General features: G+C 44.8%; 1 protein-coding gene across 4 annotated transcripts in view; it reads right to left on the minus strand.

Annotated features, from left to right (window-relative positions):
- Nucleotides 1-19213, minus strand: part of FRMD5 (FERM domain containing 5) — a 105717-nt gene that overhangs the window by 69071 nt on the left and 17433 nt on the right. The gene's annotated exons all lie outside the window — the stretch shown is intronic.

Below are 19213 nucleotides of genomic sequence, written 5' to 3' on the forward strand. Positions count from 1 at the left end.
TGACCTTTGAGGCATGTATGGACGACGCTGGATCTTTGGCTTCAAAATGGAGATGTGCACCACCCCCCAGAGTCGGACACAACTAAACTTAATGTCAAGGGCAACCTTATGATGCTCTAGCTGGCTGCATGGGATTTCTTTCCTTTTGTTTCACCGATTGGAATTCTCATTTAATTGGACTTCTCTCTTCTACCTGGATTGTCTCTGTATTGTTCCTGCAGAAGTCCATTACACCAATTTGAGGGTATCTGGTTTCATAACTGGAGTCCTTAGAGTACCTTCCACACAATCAGGTGTTTTATTATGGTATAAAACAGGCCTGGGCAAACTTGGGCCCTCCAGGTGTTTTGGACTTCAACTCCCACCATTACTAACAGCCTCAGGCCCCTGAGGCTGTGAGGAATGGCGGGAGTTGAGGTCCAAAACACCTGGAGGGTCCAAGTTTGCCCAGGTTTGGTATAAAACCTCTGACATCTTCCAGAATTGCCTGCCAGCACACACCAGCACCGGAGTCCTTCCCTAGACCTCTCTTGGATCGGGACATTTCCCAAAGCTAAAGTGGGCCTGGGTCCCCCCTCCGCATATCTTCCGCTACTCCACTTCATCCCCCAAGAACCAATGAGACCCCAAAGGGTCAGCATAATCACCTCCTAAATGAGATATCTGCAAGACTTTGAGTTGCCTTCCCTGCACAAAGGGGTCTCTTCAGTGCACCTTTCTCCATGCAGGACCCAAAGAGGCATGCAACGCAAACACACACACACACACAAATATGCATAGCTAGAAAGCACAAAGTTCTAACATTAAAGGGAAATTTTGAAAGCCATCCTATTTAAACCAAGTATTGAATTGAAACCACTGACAAACACAACAAAGGGGGAGAAAAGGACAGCAGTCACCACTGAAAGAAGACAGTGGGTAAAGACTTGCATGACTTGAGGCAGAGATGGAGCCAGGCAAGTCCCCAGTGGGAAGGGGTCTCCATGAAAGCTGTGGTGCAGCTAGTTAGTAGCTAGCTGCATTAAACCACTACTGACCGAGAGGTCATGAGTTCGAAGCCAGCCCGGGTCGGAATAAACTCCTGACCATCAGGCATGTAGCCGGGGGGGGGGGGGGGGGGTTTGAAGGGCTTCACCCCCCCCCCCCAAATTCTCATGGTGGTTCGCGAAAAGGCCTTACTGGTGCATTATTTAAACTGTTATGTTTATTCATATCATGATTTGATCACCATACTCAATATATCCCATATGCATAGGGGTATTGGGGTAATGATACAAAAGGTTTGCTAGGGTAGGCCCTCTTTAACTCTGACTCAGCCCCCCCGAAACTCAGCCCCCACCCTGAACCCCCCCCCCCCCCAAATCAAAATCCTGGCTACAGGCCTGCTGACCGTTAATAGTCTAGCTTACTGTTGACCTATGCAGCCCGAAAGACAGTTGCATCTATCAAGTAGGAAATTTAGGTACCGCTTTATGTGGGGAGGCTTTCTTAACTAATTTACAATGCCAGCAGTGTGCAGAAGAATGAGGAAGTACTCCATCAAAGGACTCAAGTTACATAAGTGGATGATGAAGCAGGAGCTCCCCCTGTTGTCGGAATAGAGCATACCCTCATGAAGCCAGAAAAGCTGGAATGTTAAATTGCCTCTGTATCTGTCTATATATGTTGTATGTCTAAATGGCATTGAATGTTTGCCATGTATATGTGCATTGCAATCCACCCTAAATAAATAAATGAAGTTCTTCTCCATGAGGTGATGAACCATGAAACACATTGTTCTCTACGTTCCTTGTCACTAGCACCTGGTTTGGAAGGCAGCCTGCGATGAAGAAATTGGGGAAACTGGAAGTGTGGCATCCAAGGGCATATGCAAACCATGTGGTCCGCTCATCTGGGTTGCAAAGGCACCCATTGTTTGTATATCCCTCAACAACGCATGACTCAGAACCTCAAGAATATCTGGAGGTATCACTGAGATGGTTTAAGGTAAAGATAAAGGTTTCCCTTGACATTAGGTCTAGTCATGTACAACTTGGGTGGTGCTCATCTCCATTTCTAAGCTGAAGAGCCAGCATTGTCCATAGACACCTCCAAAGTCATGACTGAAAGGAGTGCCGTTACTTTCCCGCAGAAGTGGTACCTCTTGATCTACTCACATTTGCATGTTTTTGAACTGTTAGGTTGGCAGAAGCTGGGACAGTGCAAGCTCACCCCGCTCCCTGGATTCAAACCGCTTACTTTTCAGTTAGCAAGTTCAGCAGCTCAGCGGTTTAACCCGCTGCACCACCAGGAGGCCCTGGAATGGTTTATCTACTGGGAAACTGAAAGTTGGGGATTCTGTAGTACCTCAGAGGCAGAAAGAACCTTTAGGGCAACAACGGAAGATAGAAGTTCCAGAAATTGGGAAAGTTTTGTTAGTCACAGTCCATAAAATAAGCCCTTTGCAAATGGCTCCGGTCACCTGTGGCAAGCAGCGTGACACCAAAGGCCTGGCTATTAACGAGTGCTTGGCATCTACCTTAAGGATCCCAGGACTATTATGGTCTGGCAAGACAAAGCGAGGAAGAGAGGGAGAGAAAAAGAGACTCAGAGAGAGAGAAGAAGGGGGAAAGGAAGGAGGAAAATGTATCTGCAGAAATCAAACATGGCCATGGGGAAACCTCCCCGTCTGCTGCTCCTACACTCAGCAGCTGGCGTTTACATAGAGTCGTCTTCAATAAAGATGACAGCAGCCATTTTTGTGCCACAGCCCCAAAAAGATCAGCAGCCAAGGAATGAAACACATGGTGGTACTTTGGAGAACAGAGCAACCGCAGTGTTTTGTGTACGTCTCTGTGCGCAAAGGGAGCAAAACACAGGCAGCCAAGTCACAAAGAAGAAAAACCACAAAGCAGGTGGCTTTCTAAGGAGTTTCTCATGGACAAAATCAGCTGACCCTGATGGTGATGTTATTTGTTATCAATTACATAGAACAGCAGTTCTCAACCTGGGGGCTAAGACCCCTGGGGGGATCATGAGGGTGTGATCAGAGGTGACCCCCAGGACTCCGTAAAAGATACTTCAAAATCAGGGAATTCATAGTTTTGCCAAGGACACCAGGCTGGAATGATCCCATAATTCCCTATCTCTCCCCCATGTGGGAACCCAAGGCTTTTTCCATGGCCCCACATGGCAACACCCCTGTAATCCAAACTTTCTGAACTTTTATGGACTTTGGGGGGTTGACGTGACTTTCCCTTAGACCCTGAATGATTACCCCTCTCTTCCTATGAATTTCTTGTATGTTCCCTTGCCCCATTCCCCATCCTCTATATGAAAATATAAAGGAAAAAGCCACTGTTTCATAAAACCAGCAACTCTCATGGTTCTGGAATTCCCTTCACGACTCCTGTGCTGGTAATCCCTTAATAAAAGGTTTCACCAAGCCCACTTGCATGGACAATAAGAATAAATTGCTCTTATCAGATCAGGCTTCAGAGGGCAAAGCCAGACCATCTGGGATGATACGAGTCGTGGACATTTAAATTACTCAACACAAAGGGTGTCTTTCTATCTGTGAGGAACCAGGAATTTCACCATAGCCTTTCCATTGTGTCAATCCCATCCGGCCAAAACCAATCTCAAACTACATCTATGAACTCCATATCCCAGGACAATAAGACAAAGGATCTAGCCCTTTGGGGCTAGACGAAAAATGATGATTCAAAGGACTAAAACAATAACTCTGATCTGACTTGAGGGCTTAAGCTATCGTTGGGTCATTTGGCAAACACTGGTCACCCTAATCCTGACAACTAAACATTTCTTCATTGGTTTCCCTGTTGCCCGCCTTCCTTCCCCTTCATTGGCTGAGTGGCCAAAGAAGGGCTCAGGCCACCATTAACTCTCCTGCTGGCTTGCTGACGTCACAGCCAATCATAACAAAGCCAGCTCGGGGGGGGGGGGGGTTGGTGGGCATGGAAACTTTTGAATCTGAAGGTTATAAATATTGTATCTCTCTGCCTAATGGGCATGTCGATTTTGTTGGCAAGCTACTGCAATCATCATCCTTTCCAGCTGGAATGAAATAAAAACCTCGGTGGCCTTCTCTTCAACTTGGTGAGATTTATTCTGGAACACTGGCTTCTCTTCTCACCAGGCAACCCACAATGGCTTGGATCTCGCTATCCACAGCCACTCTAAATTGCTCGACAACAAGGGAGTGTCAGAGGGATCGCCAAAGATTATCAGAAAATACAGTATTTTTTGTTGGACATGGGGGTTCTGTGTGGGAATTTTGGCCCAATTCTATCGTTGGTGGGGTTCAGAATGCTCTTTGATTGTAGGTGAACTACAAATCCCAGCAACTACAACTCCCAAATGTTAAGGTCTATTTTCCCCAAATTCTCAGTGTTCACATTGAGTATTTGTGCCAAGTTTGGTCCAGATCCATCACTGTTTTGAGTCCACAACATGAGGAACTGTATTAAGGGGTTGCAGCATTAGGAAGGTTGAGAAACACCAACATAGAATCATGGGGTTGAAGGACACTCCAAGGGCCATCTAGTCCAACCCCTTTCTGCCAGGCAGGAGAAGCCCAATCAATGTACCTATGAATCATGGTCACCTAGCCTCTGTTTAAAAGCCTCCAAGAAAGGAGCCTCCACTGGACTCAGAGGCAAAGACTCGTTCCACTGTTGGACAACTCTTCTTATAGTCAGGAAGTTCTTCCTGATGTTCAGGAAGGATCTCCTTCCCTGTCATTTGAACCATGGCTCCATTGAGTCCTAGTCTCCAGGGAAACAGGAAACAAGGTCTGCTCCCTCTTCCTTATGACATCCTTTCAAATGTTCAAACATGGCTCCTTTCATGCCTCCTCTCCACCTTTATGGCAGCAGCAGTGCCCCAAACCTTCCTTCCAGGGTCCCCACTGTAGCCATGGAAACATGGGCTAATCCCCGCTCAAAGATGCAATTTATAAAAGGGCACCGATATTATGATTATCTGAACCCTGATTTTGATTCAGGAACCCTCCAGAGGCCAGGTCTTGATAGCAGGTGCACTCCAATTTATTCTTCCTCTTTATTGTCTCAATAATGGGCAGCCTAGGAAACCTCGGAGCGCATTTCCGCAGAGGATGCCCACCGAAGAGAGCGAGGAGCTAAGTGCTTTGCTTCCCCCAAAGCCCCCCTTCTGCTCCAGAGTGATTAACTATTGATAACCAAAGCATTTACTTGCAGCGCAGGACGGCATTTATTTTGGTGCCGTTTTCCTCCCTCTCCCGAGCATCCATCGTTTTTGCCCGTAACGAGATCCCTAAAAGAGGTAATGGGGTATGTGAACATGCATCAGTCATGCACAAATCCACCCTCTGCATAAATAGAAGCGCCACTCACTCACGCACTTGTGTGCACACTCATGCTACCAGTTCGGACTAATTGTGATCAACGGGTCCAGAGCCATTCCGCATTCCATCTGCATGCAGAAGAGCCGCTTTCCAATTAGGGGCAAGCGAGAGAGAGACGGAGAGAGGGGGAGAGAGAGAGAGACAAAGCTGGGTGCCACTTGCATTGCAAATGATGCGCTCGTCTCTAGTGGGGCAAGTCGCTCGGAGACAAATCTGGACCTGAAAACTGAAAAGGAACGGCAAGGAGAGACGTTGATGTTTACTACAAGTGATGAAGCGCAAAGGGGCCGAGAAGAACCCGACCAAAACAAGCCTCCTCTCCCCAAAAGCAGGCCACGTCTTCCGTCTACAAACAGGCACAAGGACATATCCTGCGTTCCTTTGCTTTTTGGCCGGAGGCAGAGAGAAATCATCAGAGGACAAGGAGCCTGTCTCCCTGCTTCCTCCAAGAACTGGAATGGACAGGAAAAAGCAAATGGTGAAAGGCCACAGGCCTCCGAGAGCCAAACTGTCTTCAGTGGAAACTAAGGGTGTGCTGCTTTCATTTGAATTTTGTGTGTTTTCGGGAAGATTCGGGAAGGGGCAGTTCGGATTCTTAACATCGGGTTCTGTTTTCATTTCGGTAAGATTCGGTCCATGTGAGAAAACCTTTAGATGCTCATTTTCCCATCATTTTTATGGCTACCAGAATGAAATAGGCAATGAAGATCTGGATAGTAAAAGGAATGGTATTCCCTGTAGTAACCTATGGATGTGAGAGCTGGACCATAGGGAAGGCTGAGGGAAGGAAAATAGATGCTTTTGAACTATGGTGGAGGAAAGTTCTGAGATTGCCTTGGACCGCAAGAAGATCCAACCAGTCCATACTTCAGGAAATAAAGCCCGACTGCTCATTGGAGGGAAGAATAGTAGAGGCAAAGATGAAGTATTTTGGCCACATCATGAGAAGACAGGAAAGCTTAGAGAAGACAATTATGCTGGGGAAAAGGAAGGAAAAAGGAAGAGGGGCCGAGCAAGGGCAAGGTGGATGGATGGTATCCTTGAGGTGACTGGCTTGACCTTGAAGGAGCTGGGGGGTGGTGACAGCCGACAGGGAGCTCTGGTGTAGACTGGTCCAGGAAGTCACAAAAAGTCAGAAGCAACTAAACAAATGAACAACAACAACAGGATGAAACACGGCACATTTGTGGACACATTAATGGCCAGAAGCTCCCCCTAAGTTTCAGAACATTTCGCTAATCCACTGATTTTTTGGGTATTTTTAGAAGTTTTTACCAATAACATTTTTTTAAAACTACAAGAGGGATTTCTGGGATTTGAAGTCCAAAACAGTGTGCACCACAATAAGGGAGTAGAATGGACGGAACCAGCCCTGTGATTGGCTGAGAATCAAGATGTGCTCACGGCTCAGCCCCATTGCCCCCCATCATGGAGAAATTGCTGCTTGCAAAACAAACAAACAGTCGGAAAACGAATGAAAAATTAGCCAGAATCAAGAAATCTTTTCCAATTTTTTTGTTTCATTTCGGTACGCCTTTGGGGAAGAGTGTTGTCGTGTGTTTTCCAGGCCATACGGTCGACATGTTCTAGCAGCATTTTCTCCTTTCTTTTGTTTCACCTGCACCTGTGGCTGGCATCTTCAGTGGATATGATGGTAGTCAAGCAAGTGGGGTATATAATATACCTGTGAAATAATGTCCAAGGTGGAAGAGAGAACCATTGTTTGTTAACAAGTGTAAAGGGGTGCAATTAGCAAGCCCAATTTGCAAGTGTTGAGTGGGATCTACCAATTAGCATGTCTTCCGTTTGCCACATCCCTTTGAAAGTGAACGACCGCCAAGTAAAGAGGGTCCATTGCAGGAACAGAGCCTGGCACGGAGCACTTCCCAGAGAGATGGGAGGATTTTTAGGGCAAGGACAAACCAAGGACATTTCCAGATCGATTGTCTTCAGCTCCAGAAAGAGGTTTGACTCTTTCCTTGACCTCGCTGCAGCTCCTTGCTCCAGTGCATTTGATTAAGGACGCAACTCAGCAGAAGGAAAAAGCAAGACTTTCAGGTGTTCCTCCCTCCTTCTTTCTTTCCTTCCTTTCTTCCAATCCAAACCATCCCCACAATTGGCTCCTGGACCTGACAGATATCGCTTGCTGATTTTGGAAGACGCTCCCATGCAATTCCGATGCTTTCTCAGTGCCAGGCTGTACATTCAGCAACCCTCTCTCCTCCTAGATTTTGGTGACTTGGAGAGGAATACATTCTACCGAGAAAAACGATTTTTGCAATCATCCAAAAGAGGGGTGGGCAAGGTATATCCATTAAGGCATGAGAGCGGGCAACTGTCACGCTGTACCACTCACTTTATTTAACCAAAACCCATTTCACCATGGCAACACAGGCAACCGCTGCCCAAAGTATTGTCATAAAGGCTTGGAAATTTGAAAAGAGTAATCACCAGCTGCAGAGGCAGATTGCTTCAGACATAAAAGCTCTGTGTGCTATCCTTCGTTCCTTCTTTCTTCCCCCCCTCTTCCTTCTTTCTCTCCATCTTCTTTCCTTCTCTTCCTTTCCTCTCTTCTTTTTCCTTTCTTTCCTTCCCTCCCTCCCTCTTCCTTCCATCCTTTCTTCCCTCCCTCTTCCTTCCTTCCATTCATCCATCCATCTTAAAGAGACTCTCTCTCCTCTTCCTCCTATTGCAAGACTGGATTTTCTGCAAGTCCTTCTTTAGGGATTTCATAGAATTGGAAGAAACCCCAAGGGTCATCCAGTCCAACCCTATTATGCCAGGCAAGAAGACGCCGTCCAAGCCCCCCTGATAGATGGCTTGCCAGCCATAGATGTGATAGCCATAGACATATGGGTTGTTGTGGGCTTTTTAATACTGGTAGCCAGATTTTGTTCATTTTCATGGTTTCTTCCTTTATGTTGAAATTGTCCACATGATTGTGGATTTCAATGGCTTCTCTGTGTAGCCTGACATGGTTGCTGTTAAGAGTGGTCCAGCATTTCTGTGTTCTCAAATAATAAACCACGAAAATGAACAAAATCTGGCTACGAGTATTTAAAAAACTCTAAAATTATAACAGTACATAAAGAACTAAACTCAAACACAGGGGAACTCCAGACAAGAAACAATCAGGAACAACTAATCACCTCTCAACAAAGGATTCCCACAGGCAGTAACAAGCCACACCTAAAAACTGTCAGGCCATCAAATGCTAATCAAGGTGGCCAATTGAAACATTCACGCCTAGCTCCAGTCACGAGTTCTTTCTCCCACCCTGAACATTCCACAGATATATAAACCCCATTTTCCTAGTTTCCAACAGACCTCACAACCTCTGAGGATGCCTGCCATAGATGCAGGCAAAACGTCAGGAAAGAATGCTTCTAGAACATGGCCATACATTCTGAAAAAAACTACAACCCAGTGATTCCAGCTGTGAAAGCCTTCGACAATACATAGACATGTGTCTATGATTGATATATGCACATACATATGTATGTATATGTGTAGGAATATATATATTTCTAAAGTTGGAAGGGGGCTCTAAAGGTCATTCAGTCCAACTTCCTTCTGTCAGACAGGAAGACACCATCCAGGCCCTCTCAACAGATGGCCTGCCAGTCAGCCATAGATATGATAGATGTGATAGACAGATAGATAGATATATGCATATGTGATATCTATAGAATCCTCCAGTTGGAAGGGACCTCTAAAGGTCATCCAGTTCAACTTCCTTCTGCCAGACAGGAAGACACCATCCAGGCCCTCTCGACAGATGACCTGCCAGTCAGCCATAGATATGATAGATGTGATAGATATATGTATATGAGATAGCTATAGAATCCTACAGTTGGAAGGGACCTCTAAAGGCCACTCAGTTCAATTTCCTTCTGCCCTGCAGGAAGACACCATCCAAGCCCTACCAACAGATGGCCATCCAGTCTCTGCTTAAAGACCTCCAGAGAAGGAGTCCCAGGCAGCATATTCTGGTGTTGAAATCCAGTACTGCGGTGGGAGGAAGAGGGGAGGGATTCTCTTTTGGATGGCTAGAGAAGCCGGGAGGAATGCAGGCCTGGCAGGAGCCGCCCTGCGCTTGCATTGCAAGGAGAAAGAGCCTTTGAGGCTCTGCACATTGGACGTCTTTGTTCCCTCGGCCAAAGGCTGGCTGGAGGAGAAAGCCGGCCAAACCTGAGGTCAGCCTGAGTCACGGCGGCTGCTAGGATGAAGGCAGAGGAAAGCCATTAATAGAACAGGGGATTCTGCATCTGATCCTATACAACACTGAGGATCTGGTCAATGGAGTGGAAGTGGTGGGATCCTTCGGTGGGAGTGACCATGTGCTCCTAGAGTTTGTGATACAAAGGAAGGGTGAAACTAAAAGAAGTCAAATACGCATTCTAGACTTTAGGAGAGCTGACTTCAGGAAATTTAAGGAAATATTGAGCATGATTCCATGGACAGAAATACTAAAAGAGAAGGGAGTTAATGATGGATGGGAGTTTCTTAAAAGGCACAATTGCAAACAGTGCCAGCCTACAGGGGAAAAAATAGGAGAAGTGTAAAACAACCAGAAAGGATGTCCAAATTTTGGGCTGCATCCAAAGGAGTGTAGTGTCTAGATCGCAGGAAGTCATGGTCCCTCTCTATTCTGCTTCGGTCAGACCTCTTCATCTAGAATACTGTGTCCATTTCTGGGCACCAGAGTTTAAAAGAGATATCGACAAACTGGAAGGTGTCTAGAGGGGGGAAACTAAAATAATCGAAGGTCTGGTGACCATGAATCCCTATGAAGAACTGGGTATGTTTATCCTACAGAAGAGAAGACTAAGAGGAGACATGATAAAGGTAAAGGTTCCCCTTTGACATTAAGTCCAGTCATGTCCGACTCTAAGGGGTTGGTGCTCATCTCCATTTCTAAGCCGAAGAGCCGGCATTGTCCACAGACCCCTCCAAGATCATGTGGCTGGCATGACTGCATGGAGCGCCGTTACCTTCCTGCCGGAGCTGTACCTATTGATCTACTCACGTTTGCATGCTTTTAAACTGCTAGGTTGGCAGAAGCTAGGGCTAACAGTGGGAGCTCACACCACTCCCCGGATTTGAACCTGCAACCTTTTGGTCAACAAGTTTAGCAGCTCAGTGGTTTAAACCACTGCGCCATAGGGAGCTGCTAATAATGCAATAATAATGCAATAATAACAGTAATAATAATGCTTTTTGAATGTAAAAGGAAAAGACGCAAATACCAGATGACGGAAACGATAACTAAACTTAACAATTAAAAGTTCAATAACCTCTACAGGAAAAATTCGGAAGTCAACAATCAAGAACTTTTTTTAAAAAAAAAAAATTATTATTTTTTTAAAATTCTTTTTCCTTTTTTATTTTTTGTTCTTTTTTAACATTTTCTTATTTTTCTTTTTTCAATTTTTTTCATCTTCATGACTTCCTTCCCCCCATTTTTTGTTTTTGTTTTCTTTTGTTTTTTGCCTCTCCACCCCAGCATCCTAATTTTTTCCTTTACTAATAGGGCTTCCCCTTTTTACTTTTCCCCTCCCTTGATAGTATTTCTTCCCATTCCCAAAACTTTCCACCCCCTTTCCCCCCAAAACCCATACCCCAAGATCCTTCTTTATTTCTATTCAAAAATAAATAAAAATAATTTTAAAACAGTAATAATAATGAAATAATAATAGTAGTAATAATGTAATAATAATAATGCAGTAATAATAGTACTAATAATGCAATCATAATATCAAAGATGCTTTAACACATCCATTTGGTTGCATTTTAGTTTTATTATGGCTCTGTTTATTCCTCCTTGTTTATTTGAATCAATGCCTGACTGCAATGTTGCCATGAAGCAAGGCAACGGAGAAAGGCAAGTCCAGCAAAGCGAGGAGCAGAAGCCGTTCCTCATTGCCCTCAAGGCCTTTCTTCACACACTGATGCTCCTCTTCTGCGCAAACCGCGCTTTCCCAAAGTGCTCCCAAGAGAATGCCTGCCTTATTTTTAGGTTTTTCCTCTCTATTTTTGCTCCTGAATCTGCTCCACCTTTGAGTCAGCACCCAGAAGGCATAGAGATCTGGGCACATGGAAGACCACCATCTACCGCCTCTTGCCCCTCATGATGGGCCCTTCAACTCAAACGCTGCCTTGGCTTCAGGGAGAGCAGGCATTCGGTTCCTGGAAGAAAGGTGATTTCTGGAGAGCGACAACAACCACTTTTGGCCCAGAATTTCAAACCTGGTTCCAGAAAAAAGAATGCTGCAAACAGCCCAAACTCCGGCGGGGTTTTCTGCAGTTGGAAACATATTCCAGTTTTAAGAGGCGGCAATTTGGCAGGCTCTGGAAGAAGCAGTCCTCCTCTCTTCCTTGGTGTTTTGAGAGGAGAAGATGAGTGGCCTCCTTCCAAAAGCATTTCCTTACCAGGAAAGGAATCTGTGGCTACACTGCAGAGTTTGATGCAGTTTGACGCCACTTTAAAACTGCCATGGTCCAATGCTATGGAATCCTGGGAGTTGTTGTTTGGTGAGGTACCTTGTCAAACTACAACTCCCAGGATGCCACAGCACTGAATCCAGGGTGGTGGAAGTGGTGTCAAACTGCATGAATTCCACTGTGTAGATGCACCCTGCGAAGGAGGGAAATGACAGAGCAAGTGCATTCCATTCCGACTTCTGGGCTTTGAAAGGAAACGCTGTCTGAGGCTGGATCTACACTGCCACATAATCCAGATTATCAAAACGGATCAATCTGAGTTGAACTGAATTATATGAGTCTACACTGCCATATAACCCAGTTCAAAGCAGATAATCTGGATTTTATACAGCAGTGTAGATGGAGTCTAAACGTCTCACTTTTCACCAGAACTGGAACCACAGCAACTTCAATAAATGAACAACAGCAACTCAAATAAAAGTGGTGAGAGGCCAACTAAAGCTCAAGCATTTCTTGGAAAAAGTGCCGGTTGTTGTATTGCCGTGTTTTTAATTGCACTGTAAACCGCATTGAGTCGCCTGTCAAGGGCTGAAATATGCGGTATAAAAGTGAAGCAAATAAATAAATAAATAAATAAAAGTGAGGAGGGAATGAAGAGAAGTGTTTATCGGCTCTGAGACATGAGATTTGCCAGCATTTTACACATTTCAAACATGAGCTGATGATGTTTTGGGTTTTTTTGCTGCCTTAGCAGCCCAAGAGCAGGAAAGCATCCCTTGATCACAATGCTTTTCCTCTTTTCCCCCATTAAAGGAAGGCAGGCAGGCAGTGTATTCGCCCCCCTGACTGTTAATTCCCTTTTCCGCTTATCAGCAGGTCTGCAGGCGATGAAGGGAAGGGAAGGAAGAGGAGGATGGCCCCCATCCAGGACCGTCACAGGTATTCAGCCAGTCAATCTCTCTCCAAAGGAAATGCGGCAGCGGAGCCCTCTCTCCTGTTGAATAAAACAAGAGACTGGGCAGGAGAAGGTGCTCAGGCCCTTGTCACAGACAGAAGATGAAGGGAAGGAGGAAGGAGAGAAAGAAGGAGGAAAGGAAGAAGGGAGGAGGGGAGAAAGATGGAGAAGGGAAGGATGGAGGGAGAGAGAAGGAAGGAACTAACAGAACAAGAAAGGAAGAAAGGCAGAAGGAAAGGAAGGGTAGATGAGAAAGGAAAGGAGGGAAGGAGGGAAGAGAGAAGACAAGGAAGGAAGGATCAAGGGATAGGAGAAGGAAGGAAAGAAGGAAAGGAGAAGGGAGAGGAAGGAGAGAAGGGAAGGGAAGGAGGAAGGAGAGGAAGAAAGAAGGAACAAGGGGAGGGGAGGAAGTAGGGAGGGGAGGATGGAGGGAGGGGAGAGGAAGAAGGGAAGGGAAAAGAGTAAAGTAGGGAGGGAGGGAATGAAGCAAAGGAGGAGACAAGGTAGGAAGGATCAAGGAATGAGAGAAGGAAAGACAGAAGGAAGACGAGTAGGAAGGGAGGAATCAAGGGGAAAGGGAAGGAGGGAGGAGAGGAAGAAGAATGAAAGGAAGAAGGAAGGTCAGAAGGAAGGAGAAGGGAAGGGAAGGAGAGGAAGAAGGGAGGAATGAAGGAAAGAAGGGAAGGGAAGGAGGGAGGAGAGGAAGAAGGAAGGACAGAAAGGAGGAGAAGGAAAAGGGAGGAGGGAGAGAAGGAAGTACAGAAGGGAGGAGAAGGGAAAGGAAGGAGAGGAAGACAGGAGGAAGGAAGGAGAGAGAAGGGAAGGGAAGGAAGAAGGGAGGAACAATACAGAAGGAAGAGAGAGAGAAAGAAGGAAGGACAGAAGGAAGAAGAGTAAGAAGGGAGAAATGAAGAGGAGAAGGGAAGGGAAGAAGGGAGGAGAGGAAGAAGAGTGAAAGAAAGAAGGAAGGACAGAAGGGAGGAAAAGGGAAGGGAAGGAGAGGAAGAAGGGAGAATGAAGGAAAGAAGGGAGGAAAAGGAAAAGGAAGGAGAGGAAGACAGGAGGAAGGAAGGTGAGAAGGGAAGGAAGAAGGGAGGAACAATAGGAGAAGGAAGAGAAAAAGAAGGAAGAAAAACAGAAGGAAGAAGAGTAAGAAGGGAGGAATGAAGGGGAAAGGGAAGGAGGGAGAAAAGGAAGAAGAGTGAAAGGAAGAAGGCCAGAAGGGAGGAGAAGGGAAGGAGAGGAAGAAAGGAGGAATGAAGGGAAGAAGGGAAGGGAAGGGAAGGGAAGGGGAGGGGAGGGGAGGGGAGGGGAGGGGAGGGGAGGAGGAGAGGAAGAAGAGAAGAGTGAAAGGAAGAAGGAAGGACAGAAGGGAGGAGAAAGGAAATGAAGGATAGAAAGAAGGGAGGAAGGAAGGAGTGAAGGGACGGGAAGGAGGGAGGAGAGGAAGAAGAGAAGTGTGAAAGGAAGAAGGAAGGATAGAAGAGAGGAGAAGGGAAGTGAAGGAGAGGAGGAAGGGAGGAAGGAGAGAAACGAAGGGACGGAGGGAGGAGAGGAAGAAGAGAAGAGTGAAAGGAAGAAGGAAGGATGGAAAGGAGGAGAAGGAAAGGGAAGGAGAGAAAGAAGGGAGGAATGAAGGAGAGAAGTGAAGGGAAGGAGGGAAGAGAGGAAGAAGTGTGAAAGGAAGAAGGAAGGACAGAAGGGAAGAGGGAAGGAGAGAAGTGAAGGGAAGAAGAGGAAAAAGGGAGGAACAAGAGAAGGAAAAAAGTAGGGAGGATGCAGGTTGAGCATCACTTCTGGTGGTGCAGCTGACTGTGCAAGTTGCTTTGCAGCACCTCTTGAAGGGACTGCAGAAGCGAGAGGGGCAATGCACAGCTTCTCCAATCAAGTACAAAGGACAGAAACCAGAGAGAAAGAGAGGTGCCACCTCCACCCCAAATGCACTCACTATATACGGAGCATCATCCCTTCCCTGTTTTTTAACTTGCAAGGCTGAATTCACATGGCAAAAGCAGAGATAGCAAAATCAGATGCAAGAAAGCATCTATGGATTCAAGCTGCAAGGGAAAGGGATCCCACTCGAGCATTAGGAAGAACTTCCTGCTGGAAAGAGCTGTCCAGCCATGGAATAGGCTGCCTCCAAGACCAGATCTATTGAAAAAAAAACAGTTGAAAAAAGATTAAATCACCAAATGCAGAGCAAGTCTGGCAATGAGGGGCTGTGTGGGGACGAGAGACGCTGCAGTCCTGACTTGTGCAGAAAACCCAAGGACATTTCCTCTGTTGTGTCAAAGGCATTCCCCCATTAGGCACAACCGAGTGGATCTTTCTGCAAAAACAGGAAGACGGCGGATCTCAAACGCCGATCCTCTATCTCTCCCTTCTCCTTTCTAGAAGGCCCTTTTCTATGTTGCCGATAAGAAAAGCGCAATTTCCGCCCAGAATGGCTATCTCCTCCACGCTTTTCGCTCCAAAAAGGAGTCCCTGAAGTCAGAAAGGGAAATTCAGAAAAGGAAGCATTTGAAGCATTCTGTTTCTTGCACCAAAAACGCATAGAGATCCTATCAACGATCGCAAATCAAATCCTATTTTAAGAAGAAGCCTCACACAAGAAGCAACCAAACAGACTGTTCTTCCAAATCCAGTGCCACTGCCCCAAGTTAAAATCCTAAGAAGCTAGAAAGCAGAAATAACAACCTGCAATCAATGCATTTTATAGTATTTTTAGACTTCATTACAATAGACTCTCAATTAACTGGTATGCAGGGGGATATATAGTTTCTGGTTGCTTGAGAGTTAGGCTTAAATCATACTATATCCCACACTATACCATACCATAAGCTCTGTTTGACCCGACACTGATATTGAAATACAGTCATTCAAAGCAGATTAAGACAAACTTAACTCTTTCTGTATGTCAATTTTACTTAATGCATTATTTATTTGATTTTTTTGCCTCTGTAATAATAATAATAATAATAATAATAATAATAATAATAGGAGGAGGAGGAGGAACTCCCAGGGGTATCTATGTATGTATATCTTTGTATGTGTCTATATGTATGAATATATGTGTATGTGTATATGTTTATGTATGTATGTATGTGTATACCGTATCTAGATATGTATATCTTTGTATGTGTCTATATGTATGAATATATGTGTATGTACATATGTGCATATGTATATGTTTATGTATATATGTGTATACATGTATCTGTATTTATATATGTATCTGTAGATCTGTATATGTATATATGTATATGTGTGTGTATCAGTATATATCTGTGCGTGTGTATATGTATATCTGTATTTCTATATGTGTCTGTGGACGGGGCTGGTGCAACTAGTTAGTATCCAGCTGCCTTAAATCACTACTGACCAAGAGGTCATGAGTTTGAAGCTAGCCCAGGTCAGAGTACGTTCCTGACCATTAATAGTCTAGCTTGCTGTTGACCTATGCAGCCCGAAAGACAGTTGCATCTGTCAAGTAGGAAATTTAGTTACCGCTTTATGTGGGGAGGCTAATTTAACTAATTTATGACACCATAAAACCTTCCAACAGCATGCAGAAGAATGAGGAAGTACTCCATCAAAGGACCTAGTTCACAAGTGGTCGAAATCAAGCATACTCTCATGAAGCCGGAAAAAGCTGGAATGTTAAATTGCCTCTGTGTCTGTCTATATATGTTGTATGTCTAAATGGCATTGAATGTTTGCCATGTATATGTGCATTGTAATCCGCCCTGAGTCCCCTGTGGGGTCAGAAGGGCAGAATATAAATACGGTAAATAAATAAATATCTGTGTTTGTGTATGTGGGTATGTATATCTTTGTATGTGTATATGCGTATGAATATATGTGTATGTGTATATCTGTATTTGTATATGTGTCTGTAGATCAGTATATGTATATATATGTACTAGCTGTACCTGCCATGTGTTGCTGTGGCCAACCTTCCCTCCCTCTTTCCTTCCTTCCCTTTATTTTCTTTCCTTCTCGCCTTCCTTCCTTCTTTTCCTCCCCCCTCTTCCTTTCCCTTTTGCTTTCCTTTTGTCCTTCACTACTTAGTCTTGGATTGCAAGTCCTCCTGATCAATCTATCTACCTACCTATCTCTATCTAATCTATCTATTTTATCTATCTGGGAGCTGTAGTCCAGAAGAGAATGTGGATAGGCTATTGTGTGTTCTGTTTGCTGGGGGAGTCATTTTGCGCATGTGCTGTTGCGTCTTTTTGGGGGTTTTTTGGCTTTTAAAGTCCCCCCCCCACCCCCGCTGTGTTTTAAAGAGTGATGGTCACTCTTTGGCCTGATATGTGTATTGTGTCCAAATCTGGTGTCAATTCGTCCAGTGGTTTTTGAGTTTTGTTAATCCCACAAACAAACATTACATGTTTATTTATATAGATTTGTATGTGTAGCTGTGCATCGAACACTGAGAGAGCAGCTGTGTTTCACTGAATCCAAGGTATCTTCAAATGTAAAGCACACCCTGTTTTTGAAGTCCCTGAAACGGGGAAAAAGCATGCCTTAGATTCAGTGGATTACGGCATCAAAAATGTGCCAACCCCAAACCTGCCCAAAATGGATTCGGCACCTTCAAAATTGCCACTGAAAGAAATCTGGGTTCTCACTTCCAAGGAATGCTGTCTCTTGAACAATAGCAAACATCTCCATGGCCAAGCCATCTCTGGAAAGCAAAGGAGAGCAAGCCAGGATTTTGCCTGGAACCAAGAGGCGCCAGAGAGAGCTTTGCCAGGGTGCGGATCCTGCGAGGAAAAGAGGCCGCTTGGCATCAAGAGGAAAACCCATCCAAGAGGCCTTTTGCTCCGCTTCCAAGAGGCCACACTCCACTTGAACTGTTGCAGTTCAAATTCTATGGAATCAAGGGATTTGTAATTTTATGAGGTTCTTCACCATCTTTGCCACACTACAACTCCCAAGAATTATTCCTTGGTTGTTGAAGCTGCATTGGACATCCGTCTTCTCTGCAGCAAACCATGGCCAAGTACTTAAGAGCTTCTTCCAAAACAGAATAGAATAACTTTATTGTCATTGCACGTTGTGCAACGAAATCAAATGCCATCCCCAATCACATGCATATATGTACAAATTACAAAAGAAAACACAACATATAAGTACAATAATATCAACCCTTTCACAGCTCTGAGATGGACTGTATTAAAATGTGACAAACTGATAAGGAGTCTGGATATTGAACTAAGTGGAGTGCAATTGATATTGAACTCAATGACCCATTTGACTCGAGGGTGTCGGGCACTTTTTCTCCCTGTGATTTTGGAACTTTGAATATGTTTTAATGAATTTTAACTGTGATTTTTAAAAATACTGTTTATATTTAATTCTGTTTTAATGTTTGCATATTTGCATATTTTAAATTGTATGCTAATGCTTTTATGTTAAGCCATTTTGAGTCCCCTTTGTGAGAGATAAAGGGGGTATAAATAAATAAATATTATAATTATTATAATACTGGCCTATAGGGATGCATACATGCAATGCCCAGAAGCAACCACAAGAGGCAGTATATAGAAAGAAAGGAAAAACTACTGGCTTATAGAAATGCATGCCTGCAATGTTCAGAGGCAGCCACAAGAGGGCAGTATACAGAAAGAAAGGATTAGCTACTGGTCTATAGGGATGCATGTATGCAGTGCCCAGAAGCAACCACAAGAGGGCAGTATATACATAGACAGGATTAGCTACTGGTCTATAGGGATGAATGGACGCAATGCTCAGAAGCAACCACAAGGGGCAGTATATAGAAACTAAGGATCTGCTACTGGTCTATAGGAATGCATGCCTGCAATGCTCAGAGGAAACCACAAGAGGGCAGGATATAGAAAGAAAGGATTAGCTATTTGCCCATAGAGATGCATGCAAGCAAAGTTCAGAAGCAACCACAAGTGGACACTATATGCATTGAAAGGATTTGCTACTGGTTTATAGGGATGCATGCATGCAATGACCAGAAGCAATCACAATCATAGAATAGTTGAGTTGGAAGAGACCTTGCGGGCCATCTGGTCCAACCCCTTTCTGCCGAGAAGCAGGAAAATCGCATTTAAAGCACTCCTGACAGGTGGCCATCCAGCCTCTGTTTAAAAGTCTCCAAAGAAGGTTTTTAAGAGGTGAGTATATACATAGAAGAGATTTGCTACTGGTCTATAGGGATGCATGCATGCAATGCTCAGAGGTAACCACATGAGGGCAGAATATAGAATGAAAGGATTAGATATTGCAGCGTTCAGAGGCAACCACAAGAGAGAAGCATATACATAGAAGGGATGTGCTATTGGCCTATAGCAGTGGTTCTCAACCTGGGGTCCCCAGATGTTTTTGGCCTTCAACTCCCAGAAATCCTAACAGCTGCTAAACTGGCTGGGATTTCTGGGAATTGTAAGCCA

The sequence above is a fragment of the Anolis sagrei genome, chromosome 9 (genome assembly GCF_037176765.1).
Source record: "Anolis sagrei isolate rAnoSag1 chromosome 9, rAnoSag1.mat, whole genome shotgun sequence".
NCBI lineage: Eukaryota > Metazoa > Chordata > Lepidosauria > Squamata > Dactyloidae > Anolis > Anolis sagrei.